The sequence below is a fragment of the Pseudorca crassidens genome, chromosome 15 (assembly GCF_039906515.1).
Source record: "Pseudorca crassidens isolate mPseCra1 chromosome 15, mPseCra1.hap1, whole genome shotgun sequence".
Taxonomy (NCBI): Eukaryota; Metazoa; Chordata; class Mammalia; order Artiodactyla; family Delphinidae; genus Pseudorca; species Pseudorca crassidens.
The window spans coordinates 36,230,474-36,254,813 of NC_090310.1; the positions used below are offsets into that span (position 1 = coordinate 36,230,474).

At 45.4% G+C, this 24,340-nt stretch overlaps 1 protein-coding gene across 4 annotated transcripts in view; it reads right to left on the bottom strand.

Annotated features, from left to right (window-relative positions):
* The window catches only part of NAA60 (N-alpha-acetyltransferase 60, NatF catalytic subunit), a 38,636-nt gene extending 14,443 nt beyond the window's left edge, over nucleotides 1-24,193 (bottom strand). For 2 of the 4 annotated variants that reach the window (XM_067706834.1, XM_067706832.1), the window contains exon 1: nucleotides 8,367-8,530. The gene's annotated coding sequence lies outside the window, so the exon portion shown is untranslated. Of the gene's footprint in view, nucleotides 1-8,366; nucleotides 8,531-20,163; nucleotides 20,338-24,003 lie in introns of those variants that run through there. The other 2 variants (XM_067706831.1, XM_067706833.1) reach the window with 2 other exon arrangements.
* Between the last annotated feature and the right edge of the window lie 147 nt (nucleotides 24,194-24,340).

The following is a 24,340-nucleotide window of genomic DNA, read 5'->3' on the forward strand; positions in this document are numbered from 1 at the left end:
GCTCTGCTGTCCACTGGGACATCTCTGTCCTGCTGCATGCTTCAGTTCTCCTATCCGTCGCTGGGAAGATAAATGAGGTGGCCACTAAGGGACACCCCAGTCCCTGGCCCAGCTCCACATCTCCTTCCTCCCTGACCCAAGCACCACCTTCTCCAATATTTTCAATCTTCTCTTTTGCACAAATACCCTCCAGTGCACACCACGCACCCTCTCCTGGACAAGCCTCCCACCACCTTCTCTCCCTTCAATGGAACTGCCCGCACTGCCACATTTGCTGCCACTTCTTGCTTTACTCCTGCCCCAGCTCCCCTCAGGCCTGGCCTCTGCTCCGGCACATGGTGACAACGCACTGACAGTCTCCCCCGCTGCAACCCAGCAGCCTCCCTCAGGAGTCACCTCCCTAAACTCACTACAGCTCACATCTCCGTCAATCCCCTTCCTGAGCCCTCAGCTCCCTGCACCCTGTGACAAAGCACCGCCCTGGTCTGTCCCCAGCACTCCAGGTGTCTTCTCAAGTGAAGCACAGGGAAGATTAGCACACACTCCTCCATGGCACAAGAATGAAAGACCGCTGGGCCCTCAGGAGTGTGAAATTCTGCAGGCACCAGGCCTATCAGCTTGAAAAATCCAACAGCCATGGACTCCAAGCTCTTGCCTTCAGGATGGATGACGCAGAAAAGGAACTATAAGCCAGTGATGGACACAGGGCACCACCCTGCGCATCAGTAAAATGGGCTGAAGGGCTCAGAACGTCAAGTGAGGGAAACTGAGCGCTCAGCACAGCTTGTCTGTTCAAATGAGCAGCGGCCCGTGGTGGGGCAAGCCGTCTCCAAAGCAGCCTGGGCTCCTTCCAAAGCCTCAGAGTGGGAGGAACATGAATAATTTACAGGCGAAAAGAAACAAACACCCAGCACTCCAGTTCCAAAGAGCCTCCCTCATACAACCCACCTCATCTTGCCCAGAGGAGAGCCCACGTATTCCTCACACACAATTTAAGACACATCCCTTCAAACATGAACTGATAACAGTGGAGGATTCCATTTGTGTGAAATTCTAAAACTGGCTAAAGGAACCGATGGCGACAGAAATGAGAATGTGGCTGGGGGGGTCAGACGACACTGAGAGGGGGCAAAAGGTGACCCACCGGGCTGGCGGTGACGTTCCACGTGTCCTTTGGGGTCACCAACTGTGTGCATCTGCACACTTCCCAATTTAAAAATAAGACAACAGGTGGTCCAGGAGCAGTCCCAGGGACAGCCCATTTTGGCTTTCTTTTGGGCCAAAGCTTCTATCACCTCCCGCGCATTCCACACTGAGAATCCATTCAGTCATTTGTTTACCAAAATTGTACTAAAAACCCAGGGCCTGCTCTAGGCACTGGGGTCACAGCAAAAAGCATCACTGGACATCTCTGATTATTGGAGGAGCTACTGAGAGGAGAAGGAAGGTGTGTGTTTTTCTGCACTATTACCTAAATACTCTCAGAAACCCCTTCTTTTGCTTGAGGAATTCTGAGGCAAACTGCACATCAATGAACAGGAAAAGTGCTGTCCACCAGGCTGGGCTGGGAGGGGTTAACACAACTGTGGGAAGGGATGCTCTCCTCCCTCAGCCACAGGAAAGGTGGGGAATCCACCCCCTTGCCTCAGTCAAGATGTTTTTCTTGGGCTTCCCTGGTGGCACAGTGGTTAAGAATCCACCTGCCAATGCCGGGGACACGGGTTCGAGCCCTGGTCCGGGAAGACCCCCACATGCCGTGGAGCAACTAAGCCCATGCACCACAACTACTGAGCCTGCACTCTAGAGACCACGAGCCACAACTTCTGAGCCCACGTGCCACAACTACTGAAGCCCACATGCCTAGAGCCCATGCTCCGTGACAAGAGAAGCCACTGCAATGAGAAGCCTGCGCACCTCAATGAAGAGTAGCCCTGGCTCGCTGCAACTAGAGAAAGCCCACGCAGCAACGAAGGCCTAACACAGCCCAAAAAAAAAAAAGATCATGTTTTTCTTATTTGTTCTGCCTCCTCGAATCAAAGAGTTCTGGGAGGCAAAATATTGAGGCCCGAAACGTCCCATGTGCGTGGGACACAAACAAACAAGAGGATCATTGATTCACAACATTTCTCAGAGGGCCTGTGAAGCAGGAGGCAGCAGAGTCCAGGGCTAAGCAAAGCTTTGAGGCCACCAGATCTGGGTTCAAATTCACTGTCCTGCCACCTGCCATGTGCGGGCTATGAGCCGCAGGGAGGGCTATAAAGCGGGGATGGAAGTCCTCATAGGAAGCGTGCAAAACGCCTGCCAGGCAGTGAGATGTAAGCCCTCTGCAAAAGGTGGTCACGACTGCCAGGTGCCAAGTTCTCTGCCAGGGGCCGGGAAACTTGGGGACCCGCAGTTGAAACTTGGGCCATCAGCAGATTCTCGAGGATGAGAAGGCAGAGATAAGGGCACTACACAGCTCAGGGCATCCTGCATTTCAGAGCTCTGCCCTTTAACTTTACACCATATCCCAAGATGAGACAGATCTTATTTTGTTTTAAATTTTATTTCATCATTTTGCTTTTTAACCTCATGTCCATGGTAAAATGACCAGATGCGGAGGGCATGTCCTCGGACCACTGTGCACATATGCCACCTGCGACACCCCCCCCCCACTCCTTGCAGAGGCAGAATCCTGTGGTTGTTCTAAGGACCAGCATCCCAGCAGTTGACGGGCAGCCAAAGGACTGTTCGTCTTTTGTGGCCCCACTTGGTCAGAATTGGGGAACTATAGTCCGGGTTTGGGGACAGACAAGGACAAAGAGGGAAAACAGAGACAAGAATGTGACCTGGGAGAAAAAGGGCCACTGAACTGGGGGCCAGAGATGTGGAGCCAAGAGCAAACCCTGAGGTCCCCTCTCCTGAAAGCTTCGGGCACGTCTCCTCTTCCTGGAACGGAAACGAAGTGCAGGTGCACCTCTGCTGCCCACCGCACGTTCACACCCACGGACTCGGTCAGAGCGCGAAGCGGAGACAGCCGGGCCTGGGCTGGACGGGCCACCAGGATGGCTGGGCAAGAGGTGCCGCTGCCCTGTGGCTTTTCAATTGGGGATCTTGGTCAAGCTGGGACAGGGTTGCCAAGAATGCTGATTCCCAGTTCAGATCGAGGGAGTGGGTCAACCAGTTGGATTTAAAAACAAAACAAACAACAAAAAAACCACTTGTAAATATTAGGTTGGGGCTGATGGTGGTAAGTGTATGCATTTAATAGTAGTAAAATGTATGTATTAAATACACATCCTTGGACTTCCCTGGCGGTCCACGGGTTAAAACTCTGCACTTCCACTTCAGGGGGCATGGGTTCGATCCCTGGTCGCAGAAGTTCCACATGCCACAGGGTGCAGCCAAAAATTAAATACACATCCTTGATTGACACCCAAGACTGGACCCTCTTGAGGGCTCTAACCCAACTGAGAGTGAGTGAGTTCTTCCACAGAAAACTCAGGCGGCTGCAGGTGCCCTCAGCACTGTCTGGGGTAGTGGGTGAAATGGACCGCTGGCTGCTCAGTTTGAAGGAGAAAAGCACAGCAAAGGGGGCATCGGGCTTCAGAAACCCTGCCTGCTCCTCACCGCTGCCCCTGCAGCAAACTAGCCCCACCACTGGCCTTTCTACACTTTTCCCATCTCACTCTGCTGGGTTTTTTTGTTTGATGTTTGATTTTAATCTCTACTTCTCTGGGTTTGCATTTAAGATCCTTCAGAAGCCAAAAGATATTAAATGTGAAAGTGGGTCAAATTCGGTATAAATTAACACTTGATCACGAGGTTAACTTTTATAACAAAAATTATTTTTAAAAAAAAAAAAAATTATTTTTAAAAGTAATTCAACCTCCAGTCAGCATTTGCCTCTGGAATTAAGGCAGACGTTGGTGTCCACATCACTCGCTTCTGTATCATTTGAGCTTTTTTTAAAAAAACAATGAGCTTGGGTTGTTTTTATTAACAGAAAAAAACAAGACTTCCAGGTGGTACGTGAAAATTATGAACAGATCTTTTATATTAAAATAATCTGTTTTAATTAGTAACAACTTGGGAATTTTACAATGTCTCTTCAAAGTATAAGTAGAATGGTTACCCATTTTGCCCCCAAAGAGACCCTCTTAGTGCCAACATTTAAGCCAAATACCCTTGGAACAGCATGGCATTTATGCACTGATGCCAGAAATAAACATTCTAAACACAGACCCACATTTGTAATGAAGCAAAGAGGAGGTAGTTGTGGATAAGGATGCCAAATATACTTGTGAAAATATTTTAAAGAGTTCCTGTGCAACTATTAAAAAGAAAAATTTAGTGGCCATACAAAAATCAATTTTTAAAACTATTCATAGGTTTCAGGACAGCCATTTTAAAAAGAAAGGTTTAAACAGAACATTCTCCTTTTGTTAAATGCTGTTTAAAACTATGTTTTACTATGAACACATGTTCATGGTAAAATAGGAATCCATACACAAAGTGAAGCAAAAACTTGAAATCCCCTCCTCACCCCAGTCCCAATAAAATGACGGTTAATAGTTTCTTGTGTTTCCTACAAGAAAATAAACTTTTTAAATAGGAGAGGGCTTGCCTGGTAAGAGGCCCAAGGGGTCTTCTGAGGTGGTGGTTGCACTGGTACGCTCATGCCATGACCGCTGGGTCAAGCAGTGTGTATATTTCAACAAAAAAGTAAAAAATGGGAGGCCAGAGGATAAGCAATACTGTAATTTGACAGTAAGAGTAGAAAGAGCAGCAAATATCTGACCAGCAAGACCTTCTGAATAGCTTACAACTAGTCAGGAGTCATCTTCTAAAAATAAAAATTTTTTTTAAAAAGTAGCAAACAGCTACTGAATGCTACAGAAACCATGGAAATATTGTTGTATTAACATTTTCCAGATAAAAATCATTTTCAGTAGCTAAGGGACAATTACCCAAAGACTATTTTATCAAATGAAATTGCTTTCTTCTCAGTTATTTTTAAGATGGGCTCAAATTTCATTACTTTGCTGCCCAAATACTTTGCTGCCCTATTTCAGGAATGCAGGAAACAAAAAAGAGGAACACAATTTGCTTTCTAATAACAACAAGAAATAGAACTGGGAAGAATTTCTTTTTTTAATGTAGTCTGTTAAAGATGACAAAATACTTTTCCTTGGTCTTCCTGTGGAAGCAAAGGGAACAAACATTTGTTCTGTGTCCCTTTCCACAATCAGCTCCTCTTTGCTTCTTTACAATTGTGCATCTTATTAGAACGTTTAGAATGTTTACTTCTGGTACCAGTGAACAAATGCCGTGCTATTCCAAGGGTATGCGGCTTAAACGTTGGCACTAAGAGTCTATGAATTGGAAGAGACATTTTAAAGTCTCTACGTTGTCACACTCACAGGTGGTTCTCGCCATCAATATTCAGAGTGTGGGACCCCTCCCTGCCATGTAGGCCCTGCCTGAGCAGGAAGTGGGCCTCAGGTGAGGAGATGGGGAGTCTGAGATGCCCACAGGAAGGGACTACGGACTGGCCCTCATGCGTGGTTACTCCCCCTCCACCTGACCATCCAGGCTCAGTGTTGTGGGCACCTCGGGGTGACTGTCACGTGTCTGCCAGCCTCTGCAGTGGGGCACTCAATGGAGCACTGGTTCCACTGTTGATGTAGACCCCAAACTACTTCCTGCAGAAAGCCCTGGCTCCCTGCTCAGATCCCCTTCCCATCACTCCATAAGCACTGAGCAAACACCTTCAGGTTCAGAGTGGAACGTCAACCCTACTATGTATGTGCTCACTGGGTTTTCAAACACATAGGCCTCTCTTTAATCAGCAGTGTAAGATATCTGGGCTTCAGATAACCCTGACCTAGCCTGTCAGCCAGCCTCTATCAGAGGTCACCCTAAAAAGAATGATATTTAGGGAAGGAGGCCTGATCCTGGAGTTATCAAAGACACTTAGAAATATTCATTGAATGAAATTCAACATTTGGACTTAGCCAGAATGAGACCCAGGAGTTCCAGTATCATCTCACAAATCAGCATTTTACTTGAAAGCACTGCACATGGACAGAAGCAGGACCAGCTTCAACACAGAGTCTATATCCCAATCTAGCTTTCTGCAAACGAAGAACTGAGGTGGAAAAGCCATGAGGACTTTGTGGATTCCTTCCAGAAAGAGTTGTCAGGGAAGGAGGTGTTGGCAGTAAGATGTAGAGATGCAGGAGCCACCATTTAAGAGAAGACATGGCCTGACAAGCAGCCAGCCTTCTACTCAGGCAGGAGAGCTGTCACCAACAAGGAGAGACCTCTGGGCCATTTTAGCAGAGCAAAGATATGCACTGCCCCACACTCAGAGCTCTGAGGATTCTTCTCTACACTGTGTTCCCTGTGGCTGCTGCCAAGTAAGGATGCTGTGTCCACCTGGTCTAAACATACCTCGGGCTGCCAGAAGACAAACTGCTGCTAGCAGGTCCACTGAGGCTGGGACAGTCTGTGGGGTGGAGCACCTGGTGAGCAGTGACAGCACCAACCTTCTTAGTTCTACTGGGTGTCTTTTACCTCTCCAATCTCCTAACATCCAGGAATTTTCTTCCATCCCAGGCAGAGGCCAAGTTGCCAAGCAACCTCAACAAGTCACATCTGAAGTCTGAGAGTGGGTGCAGTTAAAATAAACATGGTGATAAAGTCACTGTAAGTTACAACAGGAGAGGCTAAAAATAAGACACACACAGACCTTTTAAAAAAGTGTCTGTATTTTTTATTCTGGCTTGTGAACACGACACCACGCCTTGACTTTGTTACTTATAGGTTTTAACCATCTTTATAGAAACCCAGCATGTCTGCAAGCCCAGTGAGATGGAACTCCAGCAAACTGTGGCCCAAAGGAGAAGGAGCTCACGCACACTGCTTTCTCAAAGGGGCAGTTTGCACTTTAATTGTGACGTACAAAATCCTGGAACAAGGGAGATGAAGACCTATGCGCACAGCCATGACTGACTTTGTCCATTTGTTAAATGACTGACGTTTATACTTCAGCCACCCTTGAGTTTCTTCTGGTCTGGAATCCCTTCTTCTCTAACTGAGCTTAACTCAATTCAGGGATTCTTGTAAGAGAGTATTTGTTTTACTCCAGCCCCTTTTAATTCAATGTTGTTCAAGACTCCCCTTCTCCCCACCTCACAATCCAGTACTACTGGCCAAAGAACTTCTATGACTTATCTATACATCACAAAGTACTACATGGAATGTGGTATTTCTATAGATGACCTGGAGTCACAGTGATTTTCCCGGTTGTCAGTTAAGCATTAACTAGAAGTTTTCTGCCTTCCATGCTCCGGTAAATATCTGCAACCAGCAATGTTCTCTCCAGTTCTGACTCTGATTAACAACCACTCCAGGTACCACAGGGAATTACCCTGTGGGGCTGTTATCCTTTTCCTTCAGGACAAATTAGTAAGAAAATGGCATGGCTCAAGCATTTGGCAGAATGAAAACAGACCAATGAAGCAGGCAGTGTCCATGTTTATTGCAGAGTAACTCCTTTCCTCATCTCCAGGCCCTGGGCTCCGTCACCCGCTGGGCACACAGATCTTTGCTGTTAGTGGTCTAGGGAAGGCGCTCAGCCTCCCTGAAAATCTTCCCAGGGCACAAACCACAGAAGCTATAGATTCCCTCTATTCCTTGGGAAGTGCCCGATAGGGCAGAAGAGGTCAGAGGTGGTGTAGGGGTCTGCATGGCCAGTCTGTAAACTACCAAAAACGTAAGGAATCAGTTATCTTAACCAAAATGTACAGCTGAAGGAGTAAGATGTGGAGACGACCAAGAAAGAGCCCCAGGCTTTCAGGAGTTCACGGGAGGGCAAACAAGTCGGCAAATAACTACAATCCGTGCAACAAGTACTAAAGCAGAGGTAGGACCGGGCGAGGCAGCGGCGAATCGCTCAACTGTGAAGAGGACAGGCCCTGCACCTCCCGTGAGATCTAGAGTGTAGTAAGGGGCAGGCTGCCTTGCGGTTCCAAATTTCCCCACCAACTCGTCCTGGGGCCTCGCACGGTGGCGTCCCAGGCAAAAGGGTCGGAATCGCGCCTCTCGGCACCCCTGGAGTCTGGGGTCGCGGCTCCCTCCTCACCCCGGGAAGCGTGAGCTCTGAGGCCGTCCCGAAACACCGCGGAAAGATCTGGGCTCCGACTGGCGTGGGCCGCGCCCCCGGCCTCCCTTGAACGGACGGGCAGTTCCGCGCCCCGCCAGGGCCGCCTCGGTCCCCCTGCACCCCGGCCGTCCCCCCAGCTGCGCTCCCTGCCTCTCACGACCCCCGCCTCCGGCCGGGTCCAGCGCCACACTGCAGGCCAGAGCCCGGGATACCTCACCTCGGGAGGGAGCCGGCGGCAGCGGACGGCGTTGTGGGGCTCAGCGCATCCTCCGTTCTCAGGGAGCCAGGAAGTGGGGCCGCTCGCAGCCCGCAACGAGTTATGTAACCGGCAGGGGCCGCAGCCTGGAAGGAGGCTGCTGCCCGAAGCACTTCCGCCTCCCGCTCCGGGCCGGCGGCGCAGGCCCAAAGCCTATTGGCCACCGGAGCCCACGTGGGGCGCCACCTCTCGACGCCGCCGCCGCCATCTTAGGAGCTGGCAGGCCTGGCGCGAAGCCGAACACAGTAGAGGCTGGGCTGCTGGCGGTGGGGCTGGGGGCGCGCCTGCTAGCGGCGCGCCTGCTAGCGGCTGGCGAGGCTCTGAGAGCCAGCGGAGGGTCCGAGATCCCTCTGGACCCGGCCGAACTTTGAACTGCCCGAGCCTGGCGGGTATGGACGCCGGGGGCGCGGTCCGGTTGGTAGCCGGCCGGCTCGGGTTTTTCGGGCACAGCTGAGCGTCCTCGCGCAGACCCGGAGGCTCACAGCCCTCCAGTTCCCGGCCAAAACTCCCCTCGTTCGGGTTTAGGGTTTGAGCTTTTCCATCTCCAGCAGCTGGAGGGTTGTCAAGCCAGGGAAGCGTGATCGGAGGACCGACAGCAGCTGGAGAGCAGCGCCACCGCGCCCAGCGCCGGACGTCGGCCGGCAGCCAGAGTCCAGCTTCCGCAGACAGGCAGTTAAGGCTGTCGCTGTGTAAATGGACGGGGGTCAGTTGCCCTCAAGTTAGAGGAGGTACTACATCACAAAACCTAACTCAAATTTTGTTGCTAAGGGACTCGTGTTGAGCAAACTCTGATGTTAACTTTAAAGGAGAGATTTATTCTTTGCCTTCAAATAACTTACAGTGGTAACAGGGGCAAAGAATGGAATCGGAAGGCTAAAATTATCAACCCTAAAATGATTTAATTCACATCCAAATGAATAAACGTTATCACAGATTAAAACAGTCTAAAATCACACTATCAGGACTTCCCTGGTGGTCCAGTGGGTAAGACTCAGGGCTCCCAATGCAGGGGGCCTGGGTTTGATCTCCGGTCAGAAAACTAGATCCCCCCATGCATGCGGCAACTAAGAAGTCCGCCAACGAAGAGCCGGCGCAGTCAAAACAAATAAATAATAAATAAATATATATTTTTAAAATAATAAAATAAAATCACACTATCTCATAAATGTTGAATGCATATTCTTTAACATTTTGACAAAGAAAATATACCTAAAGAGATTAGAAGTTTTAAAGGCAATTGGTATAAATAGATCAAGAGTAGTGGAACAAGGGGATGTAAAACAACCAGGATATTCTATTGTCTACATAATATGACGTTAGTGACTGATGGAATCTTGATTTGTGTAAAGCAACTTGTATTTCCTTTCTGTAACAGTTTCTGTAAGTTCCTATTTTTTTAAAGGCTGAAAAATCACAGGCAAATGATAACATAATATCATTTACAACTCGGTAGAGTTACAGTTTTAAGTCCTGCAAACATGCTATTGTAAGCAAAGATGCTGTGGTAAACGTGTTTGGGTCCACTCAGAGCATTTCAAGCACTCTATACAATTATATTTAGTGTGTCACTATTATAATCAAACTTGAAAAAAAAGCTTTAATATAAATGAAGATAGAACAATCAACAGTGAGGCGGGTATAAAATGCATACTCTGAAGTCCTACATACTTTGTAGAGATGGGCTGCAAATTTAGCTTCAGTCTTTCCAGAATACACTTTGAAGAGAACTGGTTGGGAGATCCAGCGAGTCACTGTGTTAGAGGTGGCTAATTGTCCCCTAGTATCCACTGTCTTCCTCCTCCTCCTCTCCCTTCTTATTTATTTTTGGTTGTGTCGCGTCTCAGTTGCAGCATGTGGGATCTTTCATTGCGGGCACGCAGGCTCTTCACTGTGGCAGGCAGGCTTCTCTCGAGTTATGGCATGCGGGTTTTTTTTTCTTCTCTCCCTCTCTCTAGTTGTGGCGTGTGGGCTTCAGAGCATGTGGGCTCTGTAGTTTTCGGCACATGGGCTCTCTCGTTGAGGCCTGCAAGCTCAGTAGTTGTGGCACAGGCTTAGTTGCCCTGCAGCATGTGGGATCTTAGTTCCCCGATCAGGGATTGAACCTGCGTTCCTTGCATTGGAAGACAGATCCTTTACCACTGGACCACCAGGGAAGTCCCATCTTCCTTCTTTTTAAAAAGCAACTGCTTTCTCATATCCTCTTGTAGTAATAGAACAGCACCCCCTATAGCAGGTAATAGCTGTCAAGCTGAGCTTATACTTCTTACCCTCCCTTGCAGCAATGTGAGGCTATATGCCAAAGTTTTTACCGATGGACAAGAGTGGAAGTGATGTGGACAACTTAAGTTCTTAAGCATGCCCTTAAGAGGAAATTGCTTAAATATTAATAATTGGTGAAGCTAGGTGAAAGGTACATAGGTGTGTACTGCATTATTCTTTCAAATACTCAGAAGGTTTGAAAATTTTAAATTAAAAGGATGAGGTTTTACAAAAAGAAAATTGCTTGTTTTCATCATCCTTTCTCTTGCCTTCCGTCATGTTCCCATCCATGGAACATGGGGGCAGTGGTAAGCCCCTTCAATCACACAGGAAAGGCAAAACCCTTCCCAGGTCCTTGTTACTCAAAGTGTGGTCTTGTGGTCCAGCAGCATGAGCATCACCAGGGAGCTTGTTTAAAATGCAGAACCTCAAGCCTCACAAGACTGAATCAGAATTTGCATGAAGCACTCTGTAAGTGCAGCAGAGTTACCATTCTGTTGTTTCCAGGGTTCTACATAGAGCACTAATAAGATGAATTGTCAAAACTGAGAAGGGCATCTACATCCATTAAAACTTTAAAAGCACTTTCTAAAAAAATGAGAAAATAATAACTATTCCCCCAGGGTTTACTATGTGCTGGGCACTGTGTAAGCAACTTACACAGGATCTCATTTATCCTCAGGACAATGGTTTCAGTCAGGTACCATGTGTTACTACAAGGGATATTCCAGGTAGTTGTCTTCTTTAAAAAAATTCCACTCTATCCCATTGTGTGGGTGGTATTGACTCCACCCCAAAATGGTCCCTACTTTGGTCTAACCCGTTAAGTTCAACCCATTCTCCCTTGGCTCAGCGACTGGCTCAGATAACCCAGCAAGTGGGAAGGGGCATCTCCTGACCACAGGAATTGGTTCAGGAAAGGTCTAATCAGCACTGAGCTCAATACTGATTGCTCCTCCAACTCTTTGCTTCCTGGTTTTTCTCTATTTTTGGTGTGTTTTGAGATATTTCTTCCACTTGATCTAAAAGACCACTGGCTTTATGATGACCATCCTCTCCTTCAATTCACCTACTGAATGTTAATTAATTAATTAGGCCACACCACACCATGCGGCATTCGGGATCTTAGTTCCCCAACCAGGGTTCGAACCTGTGCCCCCTGCAGTGGAAACATGGATTCTTAACCACTGGACTGCCAGGGAAGTCCCTACTGAATGTAAATTTAAAAACAAAACAAAACAAAACATGCTTTTCAGTTCCAGAAAGTTTTGCTATAATCCAATCTCTTCCAGTCATCGTATTTGGGTAGAGCTGCCATCTGTCTCTTTCATAAGTTCTATTTCCTCAAGAGCTGCCTATTCTGAGGGTTCTGCCAGCTCCTTCTCCCTCTGGCTGCCAAGTCTCTTCAAGTTTACTGTTATTTTTCTCTTGCCTACTCATGACTGTTTTTACCCTCTGGCCATGGGTCAAGCACAGAGATATCTACAGGCACTACCAGTGGGAGGCGTCATCAGTCTCTACTTCTGCATTCGAGCCACGCTCCAAGCTGCCAAGAAGAGTGGTTCTCTGTGGAGCTCTTGAAGGGAAACAAACCCTCAATTCCTGCCTCCTCAGCTGCAGAGCCCTTTCCCAGTTTCTGTGATAGGGAGGTAATCAGGCTCGGCTGGGTCAGGGAGAGCCGCAAGCTACCATCTCCATGGGCAGGCTCTGCCGTTCCAGAGCCCCGGCTGACTGAACTACTCTAATTATGGAAGTAGTACATGCTCACTGTAACAAATAGGAATTAACTTTCTCTGCCGTTCCACAAACTTCCAAGGCCAAGATCTCTCCAGAAATTAAGGCGAGATTAAGCATATTAATTTTCATCTCTCTCTGGTGCATAGAGGAATAAGGTTGGGTACTGCTGTCTTCTGCCAACGCTAGGTGATCCCAGCCACCCAGGGCCCTACTCACTGCTCTATCATAGATAGACTGCGGTTGGGGAGGTGGGGAGAGCAGGGGCTGGGGATAAGGTTTCCCTCCCAACACCCGGACATTCAGGTTGTAAGCAGTATTGCCACTAAAAACCTTGGACAGAAACCTGCACATATTTCAGATTACTTCCTTAGCGAAAATTCCTAGAATGTTGATTTTTAAATATATATATATAATATATATTCTTTTAAAAAAATATTTATTTATTTGGTTGCACCGGGTCTAAGTTGAGGCAGGCGGGCTCCTTAGTTGCAGCTCCAGGGCTCCTTAGTTGTGGCTTGCCAGCTCCTTAGTTGTAGCACGTGGACTCCTTAGTTGAGGTAGAAAGGCTCCTTAGTTGTGGCTCCACGGCTCCTTAGTTGTGGCTTGCCAGCTCCTTAGTTGCAGCATGTGAACTCTTAGTTGTGGCATGCATGTGGGATCTAGTTCCCTGACCAGGGATCGAACCCAGGCCTGCATTGGGAGGGCAGAGTCTTATCCACTGCACCACGAGGGAAGTCCCGAATGTTGGTTATTTTTAATTGATTTCAATTTGAAAACATTTCATTTTCATTTGAAAACAAATGCCACATTGCCTCCTGTCTCATACATCCTCACCAACATGGGATATCATCCCTCCTTACCTCTCTGCACTCTATAAGGGGGAAAAATATCTCATTATTTTAATGTGTACTTCTTAGTAAGTTTGATCACTTTTTTCTATTTTTATTAACCATTTACATTTCATCTTTATATGATTTTTACAGATGTATCCAACATATTTTGGTTTTGGTTTAACTTGGGGGGATTTTATGACAAACACTTTTTTAGAAGTACGCATGCCCTGGACTTCCCTGGTGGCACAGTGGTTGGGAATCCACCTGCCAACGCAGGGGACACGGGTTCAAGCCCTGGGCCGGGAAGATCCCACATGCCACGGAGCAACTGAACCCGTGTGCCACAACTACTGAGCCTGCATGCCACAACTACTGAAGCCTGCGCACCTAGAGCCCGTGCTCCACAACAAGAGAAGCCACCACAATGCGAAGCCCGCACACCACAAAGAAGAGTAGCCCCTGCTCACCACAACTAGAGAAAGCCTGCGCACAGCAATGAAGAACCAATGCAGCCAAAAAATAAATAAATAAATATTTTAAAAAAGTAAGAAGTATGCATGCCCATGGTAAAATTTTAAAAGCAGAACAAAAGGATATACGGTGAAAAGTAAGTTTCCTTCCCTCTGACTCTGAGTAACAGAGTTTTCCACTGTTACCAGCGTCTCTGCATGCTCTCAGAGATCTTATTTACACGGACAATATGATATTTTCATAAATAAAAAGCAAGTGTGAGTGAGATGAGGGCCGAGCTTGGGTACTGGATGCTTGTCCTCCCTTCTTCCTTCAGTTAAGGTTAGCCATGCACTATGCTGGGAGCTGTGGGTACCAGTAGTGACTAAGATGTGTTCTCTGCCTTTGAGAAGATGTGTGATTACAAGACGGTTTGATGAGGGTTTCAACAGAAGCACTTACACAGAATAATGGAACTTTTTGAATGTAATCTGAGTGAACATGTAGTTTCTAAGTGTCTGCTATGTGCTACACACTGTGTTACAGTCCTACAGTCCTTCCTCAATGTCCTCATTTACTCTCCCAATCACTCTGAAAAGTCAGTATTGTTGTCCCATTTTACAATGAAACACCCACCCAAGGCCTTTATAGCATGCAGAATGAAACTTCTCTCCCCAGGGGCACCATGAAGGATGAAAGTCAAGAAACAAACAAATCGCTTCTTCATTTAAAGACGTGATGTGTTCTCTTGGATCACAACCTTCCTGACACCCAGGGGGACAGGTGACTTACCAAAATCAGCCTTTCCAGAAAGACACCAAAAACATTTTTCCAGGATCCCAGAAACAGATCATGAACAAGCCACTTCATGGCAAGCCCTGTAGACAGTCAGCTTGTTGACTAGCATCTGCTTTGCCTGAGAGGACTCTGGACCTCCCTGGGAGCACTCCCAGGAGAGGAGAAAGGTTCCAGGAGACAGGCTGGAGGTGCAGTGGATTGTTCTGACTCATGGTTCTGATGGGTTCATTAATATTTACATGGATCATAAGAAATCTGTTGCATTTCTTTACACTAAAAATGAAATATCAAAAAGGGAAAGTAAAACAAAAAACAAAAAACCCCTTTTGAAACTGCATAAAAAAATAAAATACTTAGGAACAAACCTGACCAAGGAGGTGAAAGACTTATATGCTGAGAAGTATAAAACACTGATAAAGGAAATTGAAGATTATTCAAAGAAGTGTAAAGACATCCCATGCTCTTGGATTAGAAGAATTAATATTGTTAAAATGGCCACGTTACCCAAAGCAATCTACAGATTTAATGCGATCCCTATCAAATTACCCATGATATCTTTCACAGAACTAGAAAACATAATCTTAAAATTTATATGGAACCATAAAAGACCCAGAATTGCCAAAGCGATCCTGAGGGAAAAGAACAAAGCTGGAGGCATAACCCTCTCAGACCTCAGACAATACAAAGCTACAGTAATCAAAACAGCGTGGTATTGGCACAAAAACAGACATACAGAGCAATGGAAAAGAATAGAGAGCCCAGAAATAAACCCACACACCTACAGTCAATTAATCTTCAACAAAGGAGGCAAGAATATACAATGGAGAAAAGACAGTCTCTTAAGCAAGTGGTGTTGGGAAAGCTGGACAGTCGCATGTAAATCAATGAAGTTAGAACACTCCCTCACACCATACATGAATATAAACTCAAAATGGTATAAAGACTTAAATATAAGACATGACACCATAAAACTCCTAGAAGAGAACATAGGCAAAACATTCTCTGACATAAATCATAGCAATGTTTTCTTAGGTCAGTCTCCCAAGGCAGTAGTAATAAAAGCAAAAATAAACAAATGGGATCTAATCAAATTTACAAGCGTTTGCGAAGAAATGGAATCCACAAACAAAATGAGAAGACAATCTACGAACTGGGAGAAAATATCTGCAAACGATGTGACAGACAAGGGCTTAATTTAAAAACTATACAAACTCAATAACAACAACAAAAACCCAATCAAAAAATGCGCAGAAAACCTAAATAGACATTTCTCCAATGAAGACATACAGATGGCCAATAGGCACATGAAAAGATGCTTAACATCACTAATTACTAGAGAAATGCAAGGGAATTCCCTGGCAGTCCAGTAGTTAGGACTTGGCGCTTTCACTGCCGAGGCCCAGGTTCAATCCCTGGTCAGGGAACTAAGATCCCACAAGGGCAGCACGGCCGAAAAAAAGAAAGAGAGAGAGAGAGAGAGAGAGAAATACAGATCAAAACTACAATGAGGTACCACCTCACACCAATCAGAATGGCCATCATTAAAAACTCTACAAATAACAAATGCTGGAGAGTGTGTGGAGAAAAGGGAACCCTCCTACACTGTTGGTGGGAAGGTAAATTGGTGCAGCCACTATGGAAAACAGTACAGAGCTTCCTTAAAAAACTAAAAATAGGGCTTCCCTGGTGGTGCAGTGGTTGGGAGTCCGCCTGCCGATGCAGGGGACGCGGGTTCGTGCCCCGGTCCGGGAGGATCCCACGTGCCGCGCAGCAGCTAGGCCCGTGAGCCATGGCCGCTGAGCCTGCGCATCCGGAGCCTGTGTTCTGCAGCGGGGGAGGCCACAGCAGTGAGAGGCCCGCGTACCAAAAAACAAAAAACTAAAAACTAAAAAACTAAAAATAGAGTTGCCATATGATCCAGCAATCCCACTACTGGGCATATATTACCCAAGAGGAAAGGGGTCGGGGAGGGATAAATTAGGAGTTTGGGATTAGCAGATATAAACTACTATATATAAAATAAACAACAGGGTCCTATACTGTATACCAGAGGAAAATATATGCAATAGTCTGTAATAAACCATAATGGAAAAGAAAAAAATACACAAAGTAGATTTACATGGGCAAATATAAAAAAAAATCTCTCTAGATATACTTAAGCGTAAAGAAGCAAAGGCTATAACATATTTGTATTGTAAAATAAACAATGAAAAAATTTGCATGAATCAAAGCCAGTACAACTAGGAACCAAACATTTTGCTTCCGGGGGGAGGGATAAATTGGGAGATTGGGATTGACATATATACACTACTATATATAAAATAGATAAGTAATAAGAACCTACTGTATAGCACAGGGAAGTCTACTCAGTACTCTGTAATGACCTATATTAGGAACAGAATCTAAAAAAGAGCAGATATATGTATAACTGATTCATTTTGCTGTACAGCAGAATCTAACACAACATTGTAAACCAACTATACCCCAATACAAACTAATTTCAAAAAATAAAAAATAAAATAGTTTTACAAGGCAAAATAAAAATTTTGCTTCCAAAAAAATTCCCTTTGGGTGTAAAATGATGCAAGTGTATAAGCTGAATCACCAACAATGATACTGATTGCTGCAATTAAAACCAAGACAGAGGTGGCCACTTAGCCTGGACTCAGAGGGTCAGGCCAGTATATTGGGAAGGTCTGATTCTCCATTTTTATTGTCAGTGTACCCTGAGACTGGGCTTACCAGTCAGGCTCACAAAAGACTGAGGCTGAAACCAAATTCTGGTTTACTTGTTTATAGTCAAGAGTCACTGGAATGCTCTTAACCCTGCTCCAGACACCTCCTCCTCTCTTAGTGTTCCTGGGAAACTAGACTGCTAACCAGAATGTTCTTGGTGAGCAGCGTACAAAGAGGAAAGAAAAGAGAGCCTTAAGGGAGATCTTTTACTCAGGCCTTTCTCAAAGGTCAGGAATGCTTGCCCCTCAAGTCCATGTTCCTTGTGTCTGAGCACTGCCAGGAGGGCTGCCAGACTCTTGCTGACTCTTCTTTCTCTTGGCTCCATTCAGACTAGGCCGCTCTGTGAACACATTACTTTTCAGATCCATAAATCACGCCTTAACTTCCCAGGCTTTCCTTAAGGTTATTTTTTATTTATTTATTTATTTTATTTTGGCTGCACAGGCTCTTCGTTGCAGCATACAGGCTTCCCTAGTTGCATTGCACGGGTTTCTGTAGTTGCGGCACGCAGGCTTAGTTGCAGGATGTGGTATCTTAATTCTCCGACCAGGGATCGAACTGGGGCCCCCCTCATTGGGATTGCAGAGTCTTAACCACTGGACCACCAGGGACGTCCCAAGGTTACTTCTTATTTCTGCAGAAACATGATTTTATCTTCATTTTCCCTGTTTAATTCTCAAAATTCAGCCTTATTCCCCTCTTTCAAGTTCTTGGGAAACGCCTCATTACAGGAAGCTATCTGTGGATTACATTGATGTATCTGATTGCTAAAGCGCCAATACACAACCGTTTTATTTAGAAACCTTTTCAATTATAAAGCTTATACTTTTTGAGCAGTTCTTTTATGGCAAGTGTTATGCAACCTATTTTCATGTAATCTTCCCAATTATCACCTGAGGCAGTTACAATCATTACTCCTATTTTGCAGATATGGAAACTAAGGCTTAGAGAGGTTAAATAATTAACCCAAGACGTTATAGCTGTTAAACTGTTAGGAGCAATTTCAACCCAGGCAATCTGACTCCAGAGCCCTGGCTTAAATAATCTGCTAATTATGGAAGAAATACATACTCACCGTAACAAATAAGAAAAATATAGAAAAAAGTATAAAAAAGAAAAAATTACCCTTTGCTCATCATCCAAAGATAATCACTTAACATTACTGTTTCCTTATTGCTCTTTTCAGTCTATTTTCAGTAATTATGATGGCACTTTATGTACAACTTGGTATCCCATTTAAAAACTTATATTGGGGTCTTCCCTGGTAGTGCAGTCGTTAAGAATCCGTCTGCCGGGCTTCCCTGGTGGCGCAGTGGTTGAGAGTCCGCCTGCCGATGCAGGAGACACGGGTTCGTGCCCCGGTCCAGGGAGATCCCACATGCTGCAGAGCAGCTGGGCCCATGAGCCATGGCTGCTGAGCCTGCGCGTTCGGAGCCTGTGCTCCTTAACGGGAGAGGCCACAAACAGTGAGAGGCCCGCATACTGCAAAAAAAAAAAAAAGAATCTGTCTGCCAATGCAGGGTACACGGGTTCGAGCCCTGGTCTGGGAAGATCCCACATGCCATGGAGCAACTAAGCCGGTGCGCCACAACTACTGAGCCTGTGCTCTAGAGCCCACGAGCCACAACTACTGAAGCCCGTGCACCTAGAGCCCGTGGTCTGCAACAAGAGAAGCCACCACAATGAGAAGCCCACGCACCGCAACGAAGAGTAGCCCCCACTCGCCACAACTAGAGAAAGCTATGCTCAGCAACGAATAACCAAAGCAGCCAAAGATAAATAAATAAACAAATTTATAAAGAAAAAAAACATATTGGAAGCATTTCCACATGTTATCAAAAACTCCTTATATATATAATCTTAATTGGCTGCAATCTTTCCTCCTGAGAGGAAAAATACTTAGAAATTAGGTCATTTTTCTCCAATTTTTCTCTACTGTAAATAATTCTGCAATGAACTTCATGTTTTCCCATCCATTTCCATTCATCTTTTTCCATATTCAACATATTTCCTTAGGATAACATGGCAATTATTGCCAGCTGTCCCCAGTGTCTACCTCCTCCTTCTTTCTCATTGTAACAGAACTTGTGCTTTTTAGCTGGGTGTGGGCTACCAGAGTGATACTATGCTTCCTAGCCTCCCTTGAGCTAGATGTGGTTATGTGACCACGTGACTAAGATCTAGCTAATGGAATGTGAACAGAAGTGATACGTGCAACCTCCCAAGTTCCACCCTGAAAAGGAAGGGACATGCCCTCCCTTTCTCCTTCCTGTTGGCTGCAATGCAGGTGTGGTACTGAGCCATACTGGGTGAGAGTCATGCTTAGGATACGAAGCACTCTAAGATAGTGGAGCACAAAGCAGAAGAAGCCTGGGTCCCCAGCAACTTTCCAGAGCATAGTTATCAGACCAGCTTGGATTGTATGTGGGAGAAAAATATATTTCTATTTGTTTAAGCCAATGTTATTTTGAATTTCTTAGTATAGTTAATGAAATCAGATGCCCAGTTAAAACATAGATTTTTAGAATTAAATTTACAGAGTCAAATGGTATGAATAGTTTTCAACCGCACAATGCATACAATAGGGGCAAATTACTTTACAAGAGTATACTGAGTATACTTGCTTACCCACCAACCAGCAAAGTAAAAGCTTTTGTCTCACTAAACCCCCTCTATCATTCAGTATTAATAATTTTTTAAATGTTGACTAGCAAGATGGGTTTCATTTCAGTAGGTTCCCTCTGACTATGAGGGCATCATCCACAGCAAGGCAGAGCAGGCTTTTACATCGTTTATCCTTTTGCTGTTAATTGTAGTTATAATCACTTTTACAAAACTTTTTTGATTGTTTTTTAAATCTATGCACTGGATTGTTTAAGTGATCTTCAGTCCTTTTATACATTTGCCTTTCCTATTGTGATTTTCCCATTCCTATAGATCCTTACCTCTTTTCTATTTAAGGAAGACTTTTCAATTATTTCTTTTAGGGCAGGTTTAGTGTTGCTGTATTCTTTTAGTTTTTGCGTAGGACACAGCAGGCTTTGACTCACTCCCTGGAACTCTTCTCTGCACTCCGGCTGGCTCAGTCCCCCGTCCTTCCAGGTACAGCCATTCTTATGCTGCAGGGGAGAAAGAGGTAGGCCATCACTTTGCTCCTGGCCACGCCATGTCTGTAACTCTCAGGCCAAGTGTCTCAGACAAGTCTGATCTCAGAATTCTCAATCTGATGGGTCTTTTCGGGGAAAATGAATTATCTGAGCACATAGTCCTCTAACCTACTATCCAACCCATCGTTTCTTCTCCGTCCTCACTGTGTTTAACCTGCATTCTCTGTAGATCTCATTACCCTCCAGGAATCTCTGGTTGCAGCTTCTATTTGCAAGAATTAATCAGTATCAGTAGATCTAGAATCTTTCTTTGGAAGCGTCTCTGGCCTCAGTGACTGAAAAAGAATCCTGCTAGAGTTGATATGGAGCAAAGCCACTTTCTGGTAATGGGATTAACGTACCGGGGGTACATTTTAGAGTCCTGACTTCTTTCTGATGAAGGAACTCCTGCCCAGCTAGAGGTGATCCTAGCTTCAAATCATGAGAGCCTCTTATTCTTGGTTAAAGTAAAACCTGCAGGCATGACCTACAGCCATCATTCCCCAATTAGAGACAAACTAGTGAACTCAGCTTTCTAACTGCTGTCAGGCATTTTGGATACTTATGAGAAAAGCCTCTTGCTGAAGTCGGGAAAAAAGATTATTCTTGCTTGTCTAGACTCCTTTGGTGCACTGTAAGAAGACCTTGTCAACTTCCCATTGGTAGTAAAATCTCATGAAGGATACACTAAAGGCTCTAAGCAGTGGTCCCCAACCTTTCTGGGCTCAGACACCGGTTTCATGGAAGACAATTTTTCCATGAACAGCGGTTGGGGGGGGGCGGTGTTGGGGAATGGTTCAGGCGATAATGCCAGCGATGGGGAGCAATGTGGAGCGGCAGATGAAGCTTCGCTCGCTCGCGCCCTGCTCACCTCCTACTGTGAGGCCCAGTTCCTAACAGGCCACAGACCGGTACCAGTCCACGGCCTGGGGGTTGGGGACTCCTGCTATAAGAACAACAGACATACTTATTTTTAAGTAATAAACCCTAAAAAGCAGTACCATCTGGGAATGTTAAAAACACCAAACCTGGGAATTCCCTGGCGGCCCAGTGGTTAGGACTCAGCACTTTCACTGCTGGGGACCAGGTCTGACCCCTGGTCTGGGAACCAAGATCCCGCAAGCTGCGCAGCATGGCCAAAATAACACCAAACGTAGTGAGTAATTCATTCTGGAAGTCATGTTTAAAATTACCAAGGAAAAAATATATACTTAACAATAAATAGTGATAATGTCTGGGTGATAAGAATGTGGTGCATTTATTTTCTATTTTTTTATCTGTATTTTCTAACTTTCTAAAATGTACATATACTGTTTTGTAATAATAAAAAGTTACTTTTAATTTTAAAAAAGATGATGTGATCTTCAGAGAGAAAGCAGATATTTGGCTATGGAAAGAATTTTAATACATACAAATTATTATTATTATTGGTATGTTAGGGGCTGAAATGAAGAATCTTGTCAAAGGGTTGTGGCAGAAGAATTTTTAAGTTTGGATGATTAAAATCTGTCACTTGAACTTCTAATGGATATATGGTCAAGCACCTCTGATTTTTAAAAAATCAAGTTAGAAAAATAAATAAATAAAAAATCAAGTGAGGTATATAATTCAGTCTTATTCTTTCAATCTCGGTCTATCATAGACTTTGTATCTCATCTCTTTCCTTTAAGCAAGATCAAGCTTTCAAGCTTCTTCTTCTTCTTTTTTTTTTTAGATGTTGGGGGTAGGAGTTTAGTAATTTATTTATTTATTTTTGCTGTGTTGGGTCTTCGTTTCTGTGCGAGGGCTTTCTCTAGTTGTGGCAAGCGGGCGCCACTCTTCCTCGTGTTGTGCGGGCCTCTCACTATCGCGGCCTCTCTTGTTGCGGAGCACAGGCTCCAGAGATGCAGGCTCAGTAGTTGTGGCTCACGGGCCTAGTTGCTCCGCGGCATGTGGGATCCTCCCAGACCAGGGCTCGAACCTGTGTCCCGAACCTGTGTCCCCTGCATTAGCAGGCAGATTCTCAACCACTGCGCCACCAAGGAAGTCCGAAGCTTCTTCTTTCTTGATCTACTTGTTTAGTTTTGGTAGTCAGAAGGCCTAGGGAAGATTTTGTTTCCTCTCCTGTTTCAAAGATAACTCTCCAGTTACCCAGTAAGTTAATACCACAGGCTTAACTTCTAGTCATTGGAAACTGGGTTTATCTCTTTGTAATAATGAGAACAGGATTCAAAGTAAAGGGCCATTAGAGCCACTTGTTCTTGGTGAAAGGGCCACAGATCAAAATCAGGAGGATCTGAGCCCCAAATGAGATATCTCTGATGTAAGAATACCATAAAATTAAGTACAAAGGAAGAGGGGAAAGAGGACTACTTGAACAGCACTGTGATTACATGGTGAACATGTACCAGGCCATTAGCTCTTCTTCAACATTTACATTTTGGGTTGGTCTAGCCTGTAGGAAAGTTTGTCTTTATCATTCTTCCACCTGTCCTTTCAGCACCTTTTTCCTTCCTCCTGGGACCCCCAGATACCTCTTTTGTGACCCATCCCCACAAGGCCTAGCTCTACCTGTCAAGATGTCACTTGTGGCGGATACTGTTAGTTAACCTGTCTATTCTTCGTTCTTCTTTTTATTTTCCAACAGAGCCCTGATTTTGTGCAGGCAGATGGTCAGGAGAGACTGGGTCCCCTGGAGGTGAACCATGATGGGTGAAAACCAATACAGTAGCTAGTCTTTTTACCCTTGATAATGATTGGTTTAGGTTTGGTACATGACACAATGCTTGTCTGCATGTATTACGTGGATTCCATTGCCATCTTCCCCAACATGCTAAGGATGGCAGAGGAGAAATATGGAAGTATTGGGACCATGATGGTGTCATTATGCCACTGAATTAATCAACCTATAACTGCCCTACCTTTGAACATTTTGTTGGGTTTTCTGTTACTTGCAGCTGAAACTATCCTATCTAATATTCCACCAAATCCCGTTACTTATTTTGTCAACTCTGATAATATTGTTTCAATTAATATGCAACCACTCCTTGAGTGACCTTTTAGGTACAGGAACATGCCTGGCACAAGAATAAGAAAATATATTGAGACATATTCAGAATTTTCTATTAAGGTAAATATCACCCTTGTTTTTTCAGACACTTTTGTAAACTGACAATTTCTTTGAAACTACCCTCTGAGGAGAGGCTTCTGAGTTCTTTGCAGCTGAGGAAAGCAAAGTTGTATATAGGCCAAAATGACACAAGCAATTAGTGGCAAAGCTGCGGAAGCAGCTCAATTTTCTAATTCCAAATCCCTACACCACGGCACACAATGCCAGTAAAGTGGAAAATATGTGGCAATGGGGCAGGTCGAATGGGAGGTATTAAGAAGCCTACAACGTCCCGCGAAGCAATCCGATGGCTCTACTACCGCTTGAAGTCCGCTGTGGCTCCAAGCCTGACATGGCTAGGTTGGGCTGCAGTCGCCGGTCACAATGCCCCTAGAATACATTGCGTTGGAGCAACCGGCCTGCGCCGACCTGAACTTTGTCCACCCAGAAGACACCCCTTTACATTCCATGGCCCCGCAGTCCGCCCAAGACCCAGCGGACTACTCAGGCTAAGACTAGGACCCGCATTCCTAGCCACTCAGGCATCTCACCTCGGCCGGACCAAAGTTTCGGACCCACAGGGTACTGCTGGCCGAACCCACATTTCAGTACCGATACTCTTCAGGTTCCGGATTCTCTCCGTCTACTTGCTTTCCTTCTTCCCTGAAACATTACGTCCCTCCGTGGTCTCCCTAACGCTCCACTTCACCAGATCTGTGGGCACGAAGCTCACGGGGGAGACCCAGAAATGCCTGGAAAAAACTTAGGGAAAACTACATCTCCCAGAATGCCGGGTGAGCCGGGGGAGGGAGGTTCTCCGTTAAGGCGCCCGATTGGTCAACACTTAAAAGGGCCTGCCCCCTCCTAGGTCACGCTAGCCAATCAGAG